This window comes from Acomys russatus, chromosome X, assembly GCF_903995435.1.
Source record: "Acomys russatus chromosome X, mAcoRus1.1, whole genome shotgun sequence".
Taxonomy (NCBI): Eukaryota; Metazoa; Chordata; class Mammalia; order Rodentia; family Muridae; genus Acomys; species Acomys russatus.
The window spans coordinates 9,568,738-9,585,099 of record NC_067169.1 but is presented as its reverse complement, the minus strand read 5'-3'; positions in this window follow the sequence as shown (position 1 = coordinate 9,585,099).

The following is a 16,362-nucleotide window of genomic DNA, read 5'->3' as shown; positions in this document are numbered from 1 at the left end:
CATAGCCTCTTCCAGGTAATGTGACCCATGATATCTAAATGTGAACATTGCCCTTGAAACATCATCCAGCATCGTTGATAGTAAATAGTTTAACCTTGCCTAAAGAGAGGGCTGGCTTTTGACCTAACTTCTAGGACTCTTTAAGCTCCTGAAATATCTTGTCTGATTAAAAAAAAAGTCTTTGCTTAACCAAACTGTACCATTCATGGGTATTTACACAAACTGTAAATCATCACAGGAGTCCTTGCACATCTACACTCACTGCAGCAGTAGTCACAACAACTAAGTTATGGAACCAACTTGGATATGTAACAACAGAGTAATGAATAAAGAAAATATGCTTTATGTACACACAATGGAATCTGTTTCAGCCATAAAGAAGAACAAAGCTGCATTGTTTGCAGGAAAATGTGTGCATATTAAGTGAATTAACCCAGTTTCAGAAAGATGTGTGTGTGTGTGTGTGTGTGTGTGTGTGTGTGTGTGTTATAAGTAAGCAAGATTGTCTAGGAAAAGAAAGGGATCCATTGGCGAGGGGTGGAGAGGGAAAAGGAGATGGGGGGATATACTTACAATGTATATTTTATGCTTATGTGAACATGTCTTTGTGGCTAGAAAGGTAGCTCTGTGAGTAAAGTGCTTGCTATGCAAGTAAAAGGACCCAACTTGGTTCCCTAGAACTCATAGTATGAAAAGCTAATCATGTTGGTGTTGTTCCTTGCCCAGCGATGACCTGGCTTCCATGTCAGGCAGATTGGTCCAGACACTGTTTGCTTTGCGACAGTAACAAAAAGATCTTGAGGCCAATGGTCCCATTCCCTTCTCAAGAGCAGCTTAGAGCACTCAGGGTGAGGCTCATGCACTAGGCAAGACACCAGGTCTCACTGGGGAGGTGGCTCTGAGTTTTTCATTGGGTGTTATAGTTACTTCTTTTTTTTTAAAATTTATTCTTGTTACATCTCAATGTTTATCCCATCCCTTGTATCCTCCCATTCCTCTCCCCCCCCCCATTTTCCCATTATTCCCCTCCCCTATGACTGTTCCTGAGGGGGATTACCTCCCCCTGTATATTCTCATAGGGTATCAAGTCTCTTCTTGGCTACCTGCTGTCCTTCCTCTGAGTGCCACCAGGTCTCCCCCTCCAGGGGACATGGTCAAAAGTGAGGCACCAGAGTACCTGAGAAAGTCATATCACACTCTCCACTCAACTGTGGAGAATATTCTGACCACTGGCTAGATCTGGGAAGGGGTTTAAAGTTTACCTCCTGTATTGTCCTTGGCTGGTGCCTTAGTTTGAGCGGGACCCCTGGGCCCAAATCTGCCTATCATATTGTTCTACTTGTAGATTTCTAGGACCCTCTGTATCCTTTTATTTTGCTATTCTCCCATGCGTCTCTCATTTAGAGTCCCAATAGGATGCCTTCCCCTCTGTCCCAGTTTCCTGGTAAGTGAAGGCTTTGGTGGGTCATGCCCCTTGGGTTAGTATGCAGATATAAGTGAGTATATACCATTTGAATGGGAATAGGGCTTCCTCAAGACCCAGCTATTCCACTCCTTGGAATATACCCAGAAGATGCTCCAGCACACAACAAGAAAATTTGCTCAACCATGTTCATAGCAGCCTTATTCATAATAGCCAGAACATGGAAACAGCCTAAGTGTCCCTCAGTAGAAGAATGGATAAAGAAACTCTGGTACATATACACTATGGAATACTACTCAGCTACTAAAAACAAGGAATTCCCAAAATTTGTGGATAAATGGATTGAACTAGAAATGATCATACAGTTACTTCTTTTAAAATGAGGTTGCTGGTATCAGGTGGCAGTGGAAGCACAGGAGTTCCAAAAGCCTGTGATGACACCGAAGAAAAGTGTTACAGTACTTTGTTAAGCTGCAGGGAGGTCAGTATCAGCAGTACATGGAGGACTAAGTAGTAGTCAAGCACTGTGTGGTCCGGAAGCTGGAGGCAGCCTAGCAAGTGGCTGCCTGGCAAGTAGCTGCCTGATTGGCAACCAAGCTTGGCATGTTCGAGAGCCATTCTTCAGGAGCCCTTCCTTCCCCAGTATAAATAACGAATCCCAGGCAGTTGTGGTGGAGTGAGAGAGCAAGTCAGTCAACCTTTATTCAGGAATCAGGGATTTATAAACCTTGGGAAGGGGAGGGGTTTTAGGGTGAATGTGTCTGATACCATGGGGCTAGAGGTGCCAGGGATACCTAATGTATTTGTAAAAAAAATAAAACAGCCATATAGTAAGAGGGAAATTCAGTACTTAATTATTCTATGGGTGGAAGAAAATCTCCAGGTACAGTTTAATGGTCATTGGTTTAAAGCCAAGACACCAGAACATCTTATTAGCATAGGATGGGTATTTCCAGGAATCCCCAGGTGCTTGCTGAACAGGGTCCTTATCAGGAAAGGATTGGGCCTGTAATCTTCTCAGAGGGCTATTTGATGCTCCTTAGGGGACCTAGGGTTCCCGAGATCAGGCAAAGAGGGGACCCCCATTAAAAAAATGAGTCCATTTATTTAACAGAGATCAGAGGCCATCCAGAAGCACCAGACTTCGGCCATACAGCAGGGTCCCATGTGCTGGCATGTACTTGTAATCCCAGATCTTGGGAGGCCTCCATAGATGTATCCCTGGAGCTCACTGACCAGCCAGCATTGCCTACTTAGAGTGATACAAGCCTGGGAGAAACCGAGTCTCAAACTTGTAACAACCCCTGGAGCTTAGATGATCCTTCAATTTTATGGTGAACTGATGGACTGGGCCTATGAACCTTCTCTTTTTACCCAACTCTTATTCAGTCACAACATGTGCATTATATCCAGGGAGTGTGTGATCTTTAGATAGGAAGCATCAGTTAGAGAAGAAAAAGGCCTGGGGAGGGGCACAGCTGTGAAGCAACAGCAGCAGCCATCACTCCTAGCAGTTAGGGAAATGAGTATCTCAGGCATAAAGAGGGGAATCTAGATATGGCATCAGACTATTTTTAATTTACTGTCAGGGCCTGAGCCAACATAACTGGCTCTTGTTTTTGTGAGATGAAGGTCATAAAAGATGTTTTATATGAGTGTCTTACTTGGAAGACCACACGTAAAGTTATATGCCCCTTAAAAAATGAAATACATGAGCAAGGTCTCTTTCAATTTGCCTCTCCACCCTTAGGTGAGATGGGAAAGAGTTAAAGGACATTGATGCAAACAAAGACAGAGAAATGGAAAATGAAAGTGATAAATCTACATTCCATTTGAAGCATAGTTGCAAATCAATATAAGATATTCCTGAAACTGCTCTGTGTGGTTATGGAGAGAGTAGTCTAGGTTTTTGGAGAACTTCAAGGGCAGCAGATGCTGCCGACACCCTATTGCTATTAGTGCTGTTTCCTCTTCACAATTCCTTCTGCTTTTATGCCTGAATGTGCCCACTAGCATGTGAGGAGTTCAGGAATACTATAGCTATTAAGCTTGCAGACTATCCCACAGTCTTGTCTCTCAGAAGCAGGAAGATACATACCCCAGGTTCCTTGACCCTTGCAGTACTGTTTCTTGTTTTGCTTTGGTTTCATCTGGGTTTTTGGATTTTCAAAACAGGATTTCTTTATGTGGCCCTGGCTGTCCTGGAGCTCCCTCTGTAGATCAGGCTAGCCTCAAGCTCAGAGATCTCTGCCTCCCAAGTGCTGGAATTAAAGGTGAGTACCATCACACCTATCCACAGTGCTGTTTTTAAATGTGTCTTTAAGAAAGTATATGGGACCAGGAGAAGAGGAAAGAGGGAGCTAAATTGGCATGTAAAGTGAATAAATAAATACATTTAAAAAATTAGGTGTTCATTGTTTATTGATTGATTTTGAAACCAAACCTTACTATATAGTCCAGTCTGGCCTTAGTTTCATGACAAATGCACTTGCCTTAATCTCCTGAATCCCAGGATCACAGGCTTGAACATCCGTGCCTATATTGAACGTATACTGGCCCTGACTGCTTCCCAGAGGTATAATCAGGTCATTGGCAAATCTGATCATTTTCTCCTTTCCATAACTTCCTTCTGCAGTGTCTTATTTTACTTTGAGGGCAAGCTCCTATGATAGCTTGGATCTGAATTTTTTTAAAAGGCCTTTGTGGTAAAGGCTTGCTCACCAGGCTACAGTTTTATTGGAATATTATTGACCCTTTAAGTGGTTGAGCCACCTTGGAGGAATTTGGGTTATTGAGACTGTGATCTTGAAGGGATTACTAAGATCCAGGCTCCTTCCTGTCTTTTTCTTTGGCCCCTGTCACCATGGGGTGAGCATATTTGCTGTACCATGTGTCACTCATGATATTTTGTCTCTCAAAAGCAAGCAACAGAAGCAATCAAGTATGATTCAGATCCCTTGAAGCCATGAGGCAAAATAAACCCCTTTTGTTTTTCTTTCTTTTTTTTTTCTGACACAGGGTTTCTCTCTGTAGCCTTGGCTGTCCTGGACTCACTTTGTAAATGAGGCTGGCCTCAAACTCACAGAGATCCACCTGCTTCTGCCTCCCTGAGTGTTGGGATTAAAGGTGTGTGCTATCACAAACCTTCTTATTAAACAGTTTCTCTCAGAATTTTTTTCACAGCAAAGGGACAATGACACGCTTTTCAAATAAATTACCTATACTCAGACCTTTGATTTAAGGTTGGCTTTGAGTGGGAGGCAAGGGTGAGATGCAAACTAAAAACATCAGGTGAGCATCTATTTCATAATGTAAATTCATAAGATTTCATGATACTATTAGAGCTTAGTCTTCTTCCCTGTGGTGCTCATGTCAATTACTATTCTATTTTTATCACAAGAATATGTATCCTAGATAGGATTCTATAGATATATAAAGGAAAATAGATATGATCTTCAAAAGCCTCAGAGTGTTAGGACTCTGCTTCAGTCTGCTTACCTGTGATGTCATTGTCTACCTGCCATGAGAGCGTGGCCCTGCCTTGGGTGACTGTTCAGACAGCAAACTGTCTCTGTCTTTTTTTTTTTTTTTTTTTTTTTTTTTTTGGAAGCTGCTAACCTGCACTTCCAATTCACTCAGGTAATTAAGTTTATTCTTTGTCAAGTCTCTGATGGGCTTGAAAACCAGATAATTTAGTCTTACAATTAAGCTTGGTTGTTGAAGGGTTACAATATTTTCAGGTCATCATCATCTTCTTCTTCTTCTTCTTCTTCTTCTTCTTCTTATTATTATTATTATTATTATTATTATTATTATTATTACTTTGGTTTTTCAAGACAGGGTCTCTCTGTGTAGCCTTGCCTGTCCTAGATTCACTTTGTAGACCAGGCTGGCCTTGAACTCACAGCGATCCACCTGCCTCTGCCTCCCTAGTGCTGATATTAAAGGCGGGCACCACCACGCCAGGCTCTTATATTATTAACTAATGGGTGCAAGCTGTCACTTACTTGAGTTTGTTTGTTTATTTCTTGTTCTTAATTGTGCTGAACTGAAGTAAGCAGAAATTACTTAGAAGTCTAGAGATTTCACTGCGGGACAACTTGTCTTCCTTCTTCCTCCCTATAGATGCCTCCCTTCACCTCTCCTTCTTTCTCCTTCTCTTCTCTTCTCTTCTCCCTTCCCTTCTTTCTTTTTCTCTCTCCCCCACTTTCATTCCCTTCCAACTTACTTTTAATTGACTTCTCCTTGGTTCTTAGTGTAGAACTTTATGAAGCTATGTTCTAAATGATTTCCCTTTGTCTTGTGTTCTGTCCTGCTCATATTATTGATGGCATAAACATGGATATATTAATTTTAATATTTTTCAGTTATCTTTTTAGAAAATAAAAAGAAAATAAAGAACTTCTCATTTATTTTGTTTCTGATGTTCTTTGTGTAAATCCAAATTACTTTGTGTAATTTGTTATATAGATCCAAGATGACTCAGTGGGTAGAGATGCCTTTACACAGGCCTGACAACCTGAGTTTGCTCCTCAGATCCCATAAGCTGGATAAAGGTGATGGCTTCCTAAGAGAGGCCTCCATATGCATGTTGCTGTCACACACGCACTTAAAATATTGAAAATATGTAAGTCTAATATCTTCTGGTTTTGATATTTTTTGTCGGCATTAAGTCTTGTCTTTATTTCTATAAACACAATGTTTCTCTCACCCACATGGCTTCCATTAAGACTCTGCCTTATTTCTATAGTTTGAATATGACAAGCTTAGTTTTTGTTTACTTTTATTTTTTTCTTATTTTGTTTGAGGTTCTCTGGGTTTCATAAATATAAACTTTTGTATCAGTGATTAAGTTAAGAAATGCTTAGCTATAATTTATTTTCTCTTTTATGTCCCTTGGAATTGATTCCAACCCCACATATGATAAAATATATTATATGACACCATAGTTTTATGTATGGTTTCTTTCACAGTTTTTCCTCTTTGTGTTGCAGTGTAAGTAATTTGTATTGATCTATCTTCAAGTTTAGTAATTCTCTCCATGGTTATGTCAATTGCATTGATGAGCCCAGTAAAATCATTCTAATTTAAGATCACAATGTCTGCTTTTACAAAAGAATTCTTATTATTTATTTTTACTTAGCTGTGCCTGCTGTATGTGCATTGTATGCATGAAGGTATCCACGGAAGCCAGAAGACAATGTCAGGTTGCTGGAAACTGGACTTACAAGCAGATGTAGTCACTTGATGTAGGTGTTGGGAAATAAATTCAGGTCATCTATACGAAGAGCTCTTAATCACTGAGCCATTTCCAGTCTCTGCAGAAATATTCTTTATCTCTGTGTTTTTCACTTTTGGTAATTCAATATTGTTATTTCTCACAGTTTTTTTTCTGCTATATTGCCCACTCAGCTGTACGTGCTAGCCACTGTTTCTGCTGGCATCTATGATATATTAATCATAGTTATTTTGAATACCCAGTCAGATAGTTCCACCATTTCTTACCTTATCTGAGTCTGCTAATGATGATTACTTAACCTCCTAGGGGTATGTGCTTTTTCCTCCTTTTTTGCATGCCTTGCAATATTTCTCTACATCTGTATATGTGGTGTAGGACAGTACAAAGTTAAGTAAATAGTTTTTCTATGTGGAAATGGGTGTGCTTTCCTTTTGCCAGGCCCTTATCTAGTTCATAGTACTCTGTTAATATCATTAGGAGCTGAGCTTGTTTTGTGCATTCTTGTTGTCATGGTTACCCTCAGTACACACAGACTTAAAATTACTGTTCAGATAACTTGCTTGTTGAGCAGGTGGGGAGCAGGTCTATTTGATTCTAGGTTTAAGACTGCACTGCTCCTCAGAAAAAAATTTCTCCACATTTTTGTTTTAGTTTCTTTTCTTAGCAGCATTATATCATTAATTAAATGAGACATTCTTTAGTTTGCCACTTGTGTATATGGTGGCTTCATATTCAGATTTGTAGTTGTTTTCTTATTTTTATTTTTATTACTTTCTAGAGAATTTCATACAATGCATTTTGATAACAATCGCACTTCCCTTGACTTTTCCTAAATCCACCCCAACTTTCCTATAAACCTGTCTTTGTATCTTTTTTCTTAATCCATCAAATACAGTTTGTATTTCCCACACACTCTTTGATTTGTGGCCCCCTAACTGGAGCCCAGTCCTTAAAGTAAATTGATTCTCCTTTGCTAGTGGTTATCAATTGTCGTTATATCTTAGCAATGAGTAGGTCTTTGTGCCTACCTGCCTTCTCCAGTTTGGGTGTTTATCTGACTTGAGTTTACACAAGTCCTAAAATGCTGTCTCAACTGCTGTGAATTTATATGCGAAGCTGCCCTACTGTGCCCATAAACCATTGTTACTTTGTAGTCAGCCACCACCTCTGGCTGCTATAATCTTTTGTCTTCCCTTCTGAAATGATTCCTGAGCCTTGGGGATCGGCGAGGTTGTAATGTGGCTGTTTCATTTAAAGCACATTCCTCAGTTCCTTATTTCCTGCACCTTGACCAGTTGTGGGTCTCTGTATTAATCACTATCTGCTGCAAAACAAAGCTTCATTGATGAGGGAATCTATGAGTAGAATGATAAGTCATTAAGAGTCAGTTTAATAATGTGTCCCTTTAGCAGAGTTATAATAGTAGTGTCTCCCCTATTTACATATTTACAAGCACTTGGTTCCAATATTGGTGCCAGGTATGGGTTTCAATTTGTGGACTGGAGCTTAAATCCAGTCAGAAGGTGGCTAGTTATGTCTATGACATTTGTTTCACTATTGCACCAATGGTCATGCCTTATTAAGCCAATCAGTTTGGTAGATCAAACGGCTCACATCTAGGTAGCATTGGTAATTATGAACTACAGAAATGATCCCTGTTATCCTGCCTACAAGATGTGCAGGGATAAAGATAGAGCAGAGATTGAGGGAATGTCCAACCAATGCCTGGCCCAACCTGAGGCTCACAACATGGGAGAGAGCCAACTCTTGGCACTATTAATGATTATCTGGTATGCTTGCAGAAAGGAGTCTAGTATAGCTGTCCTCTGAGAGACTACACCCAGAAGCAGATCCAAACAGATGTGGAGACTCATAGCCAGACATTGCGCAAAGTGTAGAGAGTTTTGTAGAAAAACGGTGACCTGGAGGTGACAGGACATCTGTAAGAAAACCAACAGAGCCAACTAACGAGGATCCAGAATGGCTTCCAGAGACTGAAACACCAATCAAAGACCATGCATGAATTACACCTAGGTCTCCTACACAGATGTAGCCAATGGGAAGCTCAGATTTCATGTGGGTCCTCTAGTAAGGGAAATGGGGGCGGTCTCTGACATGGACTCTGTTGCCTGCTTTTTGATCACTCCCTCCTGCCGAGGCTGCCTAGCCATGCCACAGGGGAAGAGCACTCTCAATCCTGATATGACATGATGAGCTGGGGTGAGTTGGTAGGAGGCTATCTTTTTCTGAGGAATAGGGCAAGGGGATGGGAGAAGAGGTAGGGAGGGTGGGACCAAGAGGAGAGAAAGGCGGGTGCTATGATTGGGATGTAAAGTGAATAAATAAATTGTGTGTGTGTGTGTGTGTCAGTGAATGTATATGTGTGTGTATGTTTATGTAACTACTTTGTTCCTCTCGTCATACAAATAGAACTTTTTGGCACAAAGAAAGAAACTTCCAGGTGAAGTTTCCATCATTTCTTTGGATTTCAGGGATGCGGCCTTCTCTTCTCTCTTGCCTCTTCCACGGTTTCACTTATGGACTCAACACTTACCTTCTTTACAACACTTAACTCCCACTCTTTGAGGAGGTTATATCCAGATTAAAAAATTATTAACTGAAATACTAGCTCAGCTTTTCGTCACATATGTATAATCCCAGTACTGGGAAAGCTAAAGCATGGGGTACAAGGAGAAGGTGACAGGTTTTTGTTTTTTGTTTTTCTTTTGTTGTTGTTGTTGTTACTACTTTAAAAATAATTTGAAGCCAGGTTTATTGTTGCATACTGCAATTCCAGTGCTTTGAAAGCTGAGGCAGGAGGATTGTAAATTCAAGGATAGATAGTGAAATACCATCTCAAAAATAAAGCCACTCATTGCTTCCAAAATAATAAAACCTAGAAGACAGAAAATATTGTAACTAAAATTACATTTAATAACTTAACGTATGAACATCAAGGATTAGCCACACAGTATTCCATACAATATCAGTGATTTCCTGTGGTGATCACATCATTGACTGTATCTCTCTACAGCATTACAAACAAGGATCAGACCACATATCACTGAGCTGGGAAAAGGTTTGACAAACATTACAACTTAAGCTATGATTTCTCTTGAATATATAGCACACAGTCACAAAATTGAAAAACCATAAATCACACTTTTGTTATTCAGAGACCCTCTCTTTATGAACTAGTAGATTTATTTTCAAATTATACAGCTATCATTCTTAGTTTATCTTTCTAGAATTTGCTTTTGGTGCTCAACATTATATTGAGATTTTTTTTCATGAGAAACCATGTAGCTATACTTCTTTAGTTCCACAAAGCATTACATATGATGAGTAAACAAAACTTTTCTACATTTCTTCAGTTCCCAATTTCTCAATGCTGTGAAAACACTAGAAAAACTGACACTGATGTTTCTTTGTATATATGTTTTAGATTTTCTCTAGTCTGTTACCTGTAATTGGAATTGCTGGCTTGATGTGTTTTCTCATTCTCCACTTTATCAGTTACTTCCAGATTGAACTGAGTGGTTTTATTAGTTCGAATTTAGTACCAGAGTATGAGAAATCACTTATACCATAGCTTCAAAAATCAATATTCTTAGGTCTAAAGTTTGAGAACATGTTTAGTCTCAACGAAGGGATCCTTCTATGCTGATGCTCTGGGGATTTAATTAGGTACTCAGGGCTTCATGACAAGCAGTTTCTGGACTGAATCATCTCCCCAGTCTTAACAGCCACTTTCAACAATTCAGTTGACTTAGTCTATTCATCATCACCATAACCAATATAAATAATGGCCATCAATATGATTTTATTAAAAACTTTGTATCTTGTAGGATACGCAACTCAGTTTTTCCTTCACATTTTCTATTGGTATTCTTGGCCTTTGGCTCTTTTATATAAATTTTAGAATCAGATCTTTCAATTCCATATTACAACTGTGCTGGCATTAGGAGTATGATTATCTTGACTTTATAACCTTTTGAGAGAGATGACACCACATGCTGGCGAGGATGTGGAGAAAGAGGAACACTCCTTCATTGCTGATGGGAATGCAAACTAGTACAACCACTTTGGAAATCGATCTGGCGCTTTCTCAGAAAAATGGGAATAGGGCTTCCTCAAGACCCAGCTATTCTACTCCTTGGAATATACCCAGAAGATGCTCCAGCAAGAAACTTTGCTCAACCATGTTCATAGCTGCTTTATTCATAATAGCCAGAACATGGAAACAGCCTAAGTGTCCATCAATAGAAGAATGGATAAAGAAACTGTGATACATTTACACTATGGAATAGTACTCAGTTATTAAAAACAAGGAATTCCCAAAATTTGTGGACAAATGGATTGAACTAGAAAAGATCATAATGAGTGAGTTTACCCAGAAGCAAAAAGAGACAAATGGTATATACTCACTTACATCGAGACACTAGTCCAAGGGGCACGTCCCATGAAAAACTTTACTTACCAGGAAAGTGGGACAGAGGGGAGGACATCCTATTGAGACTTTAGGTGAGAGAAGCCTGGAAGAATGAGGAAATAAAAGGATCCAGACGGTTCTGGAAACCTACAAGAGAAACTTTACGACAGGCGGATCTGGGTCCTGGGGTCCTCCTCAAACTATGGCACCAGCCAAGAAAAATATAGGCAGTAAACTTCGAACCCCTACCCAGACTAGCCGATGGACAGGACATTCTCCACCGTTGAGTGGAGAAGGAGATCTGACTTTCACACAAACTCTGGTGCCCCATCTCTGACCACGTCCCCTGGATGGGGAGGCATGGTGGCACTCAGAGGAAGGAAAGCAGGCTACCAAGAAGAGACTCGATACCCTAAGAGCATATATAGGGGGTGGAGGTCCCCCTCAGTCACAGACATAGGGTAGGGGAGTAGGGGGGAAGCGGGAGGGAGGGAGGATACAAGGGATGGGCTAACAATTGAGATGTAATATGAATAAATTAATAATAAAAAGTAAAATTGAAATGTAAAATAAAAAAATAAAAAATAAAAGAGGTATTCACTTTGAGAGGGAGTGTGGAATATTGGAGGGGGTGGAGGTAAGAAAAGGAAGGGGAAGTGATGGAATTAGATTTTAATGAAACAATTTAAAATATGAATGTAAAAATTTCCCTTAATAGCCAGGTAGTGGTGGTACACACCTTTAATCCTAAACTTGGGAGGCAGAGGCAGACAGATCTCTGAGTTGGAGGCCAGCCTGGTCTACATAGTGAGTTTCAGGACATCCAGGACTACAGAGAAACCCTGTCCTAAAAAAATACTCATTTAATATTTAATTTCCAGTGTAAAAATAAGTAACTTATCTAATATATAAATGAAATATTGAGCCTTACTATTACGAAGTCTCTTCATCTGTGCCCCTCTTTTGGATCTTCCATACTGCTTACCAACTGTGTCAGTTAATTTTCTGTTGTGATAAAACACCATGACAAAAACAGCTATTAGAAGAAATCATTTATTTTGGCTTATAGTACCAGAGCATTAAGTTCCTTCCATGGGGGGCAGAAGCAGAAAGCAAAGAGCTCACATACTAAACCATGAATACAAAGCAAACAGTGAAGTAAGCTGGGTGAGATTGTAAACTCTGAAACCCTACCCCTAGTGCCTCACTACTTTACTTTCTCCAGCAAGGCCATATCTCCTAATACCCCCTCCTCCTGGCCCCCACCAAACAGTGCCACCAACTATTGACCAAGAATGCAAATACTGAAACCTATGGGAGACACCTGCCATTAAACCACCAATTCCATTCCCTAGCCACTCTAGGCTTCATGGCTAAATCATAAAGCAAAATGACTTTAGGCAAACTTTCAAAGTCCCCAAGTCTTTCCTTGTCGCCCTTTGAACTTTCTCTTGGTGTTGGCAATGGCCTTGCAGGTAAGAAAATCAGACTTTTCCATGACCACCAAGAGAGCAACCACTCTAAGGAAGTAAGCTTCACTAGCCAGCACTAGAAGATAGCAAGCCTGGAGAGAGACAGGATGAAGGATGACAGCAAGAAATAAGGTGGGCTTGGGAATAAATACCCAGGCTTCAACTCTTGTGAGACTATGCACTGAGGTCACAAGCAAGGAGGGTGGATGTTTTGGGACCTTTCATGCATATCAGCACTGGTCAGTTTGGCCTTTATCAAGGTTCCAGTGTGTTTCCATGAGCATGGGCTTTGTAGCTGAAGTAATATGTGAGCCTGCAGTAGGATCTTTGGTGGGAATGAAACATTGCCGGAAGCTTGGACTGTGAGGAAGGAGGGAGCTAGGCCCCTATGCAAGAGCCGCCTCCTATATGTTCCAACACCATCAGCTCTGAGAAGCTGTAGAAGTGAGTCTTGAAGGAAATTCTTGACAGACTCTTAAGTAAGTAGAGTCTGAACAAAGATGACATAAAAACATCCAAAAATTGTAAGACAGAAAACTTGGAACAGTTCAAGAACAAAATGACCACATGGATGAAGTACAGTGAGCCCATGTGTGTGGAATAGGTGGGCACAGCTGTGGACTGTATTTTTTCAACTTTGCCTGAAACGACTGTATGGGGTTTCTTAAATCTTTGGCAGCTTTCTGGTTGTATCACGCAGGGAAGAAGCTGATATTGGAGAAGAAACAATTTCAGTGATCCAGAGCAAGGACAGTGGACAGCAATTTGTTCTGGCAAAGAAGATGGAAAGCTGAAAAAGTAGGTGGGTTGAGGAAGCAGGAAAGAATAGCAAAGTCCTGGATGCTTGGTAGAAAGTGGAGAGAGCAAAGTAGAGGCTGTAAACTCCTTAGCAATGAGTTAAGCATTGGGGGGGGGAGGGAGCAGCCTTAGGTGCACTGGGATACCTGAGATGGGGACAGCCTCTAACCTTTCAGTGACTGAACATATGAGATGCTCTCAGAGGTTGTCCCTGAGACTAGGGACCCCAAACTTGTATGAGAAATAGTTATATGAAAGGGCTCATGTCCTGTCATAGGAGAGGGGAACCAACTCTGTGGGTTTCCTGTAGATAAGCATCTAGGTTGCAGCAGCACAGTGAATTTTGGGAATGAGTGAAGGCCTATATGATAATAGCTGAAAAAGGAAAGCCAATAACTAAAGCCTTTCACTTAAGCCCTGAAGAGATTTATAAACTACATCATTCCCAGATCAAGTACCTAACAAGGATGACAAGCCAGTGCTCAAAGCCTTAGTGCCATTGAAGCCAATACTGCTGAACAACAAATTAAGCCAAACCAAACCAAACAAGCTTTAATACTGTTGGGTGACCAACAGTGAGTCTCGAGTCTTTTCCTCTCACCTGGTAGAGAGAGAAATGTATGGTTCCTGTGGGTGAGCTGGAACAAGAGGAAGATCTGGGTTCTAACTGGTGCTTTTGGTACCTGTTGATGGTTTATACCTCAATGACTACCCTTCTCATTGAGGTTCACAGGGCACTCTTCTAGTTCACAATCTTCTCCTTAGAGAGTTTTAGTTCTGCCAGATGCTCAAGGTTACTTGTTAGCCTTAAATGCAGTTAATGCTTATGGGATTCATTCCTGAGAACAGCCTGACTCCAGGAAAGGCCTGGCCCTGGGACACCAGGAGCCAATACTAGCTTCACATAGTCCATGAACTAGGCCTGAATTGAGATTTCTATAGCACCAAAAGTGGATATTTCTAATGCCACATTCCCCACCAAGTGTTCCAATACCAGAGCCTATGTGGGACATTTTATAATTAAAACCAACACATTTCACTCCCTGGCTCTCATAGGCCTTATGGGCATATCATAACACAAAATGAACTTGATCCAAGTTTAAAAGTTTTCACATTCTTTCATAATCTCAGCGCTGTTTAAAAGTCCAAAATCTGTTCTGAAATTCAAAGTAATCTCTTAATTGTAACCTCCTATAAAATAAAAAAAGCAAATTACATACTTTTAATATATAATGACACAGCACATACCACTCCAAAAAAGAAGAATGAGGACACAAGGAGGAAATATGGGGCCAAAGCAAGACAGAATTTTACCAGCAGGTAAAATTTCAAATCTTACATTTCTATGTCCATTGTCAAAGGTCTCAGGTCTGAGATGGTTCAATCCCTCCAGATTTGCTACCTGCATCTTCTCTGTCTCTCTTTCCCCCTCCCCTTCCTCCTCTCTCTCACTCCCCACCCCACCCCCAGGATGGCTCTACTTTCTATGTACAGCTCTCATTGGCAGGTATCTTATGGCTCTGGCATCCCTAACATCTTTGGATCTCCACTGAAATCCAAGCTTCATGCTCACGGCTTCATGAAGTGCTCTGTTAGGGACACCTGCCCTCTTAGAACACAAATGCTAGGATTCTCCTGTCACTGATGCCTTGGCCTCAACAGGTCTGAAATGAGTGAAGAAGATCCGTGACTCCTTCACTTCTGTCCTCTAAGCTTCTAAAGCTATCACCAAGTAGGTGATACTACCAAGTTCTACAGCCACCTTGGACTTCCCTGCTGGACAATAACATTAGCAGGCAGCAGCTTTTTCTCAGAGTTGCTTGTTTAGGAGCAGAAAAACTCCTTAGGCTGTTTCCCAGTTTGGAAGCTTAATTAGGTGGGCTCTTCCCCCCTGAGGGCATCCTTCTCTTTATTCCAGATCCAAACAAGTAGACTCTCTTTGAGGGCACTAAACTCCTTATCTTTTTCAACACAGTCCTTGACTCCAACAATGAGTTCATTTTAATCTCTTCAAACTGTACATTTTGTTTCTTTCTGCCCAACTTTCTCTTTTTCACTGAAGACTTGCATAAATTACCACCAATTCAATATTGTGCTGCCTTGAAATTTCCTCCACCAAAAAAATCAGTGTATATTTAATTGTGCCTTGAGAAAGTTCTCAGGACAAGGATAGAAGCCAGCTTGCCAAAATACCACAGGAATGACCTCTAACAAAGTAACTAATATTCATCTTTGAAATCTCATGAGCTGGGCCTTCATAGTCCACATTGCTCTCAGCACTACTATCTTCCAAGTTAGTAGTAGGATGGCCCCTTAAGCTCTGCATAGAGTATTCACCGGCTTTTCCAGAATCATTCACACTCCTCAAAAAACAAAACAAGAAGACCAAACAAACAAACAATAACAACAACAACAAAAACATGGCCAGTTTCTTCGCAGCAACGGACACTGTCTGGTTATCAGGTTCTGTATTTAAGTTACTTTCTGTTGCGGTGCTAAAACAGCAATGACCAAGGAAACTTAAGGAAGAAAGAGCTTATTTTGGCTTATAGTTCTAGAGGGATAAGAGTCCCTCTAGATGGTAGAATGGAGCCATCACAATAAATGACAAGCATGCTGGCAGAAACAAGAAGCTAAAAGCTCACATCTTGACTCACAAGCAAGCAGGGGTGGCGGGGGGGGGGGGGGGGGGAGAGGGGAGAGAGAGAGAGAGTAAGAGTAAGAGTAATGTGCTTTTTAAAATTAATTTATCTACTTATGAGCCTTTAAATCTCAAACTGCCTCTGAATTCCATGAACTCAACTCCACTACACTGTCTCTCAACTCACTGACTCAACCTACCTAAATAGCACTGACTAGAACTCAGAGATCTGCTTGCCTCTGTTTCCTGAGTCCTGGGATTAAAGATATGTACCACCACCCGTGGACCTAAGCTTTTCTTTTCCTGAAACTTGCTCTATATCAGGTTGACCTTGAACTCAGAGATCTGCTTGCCACT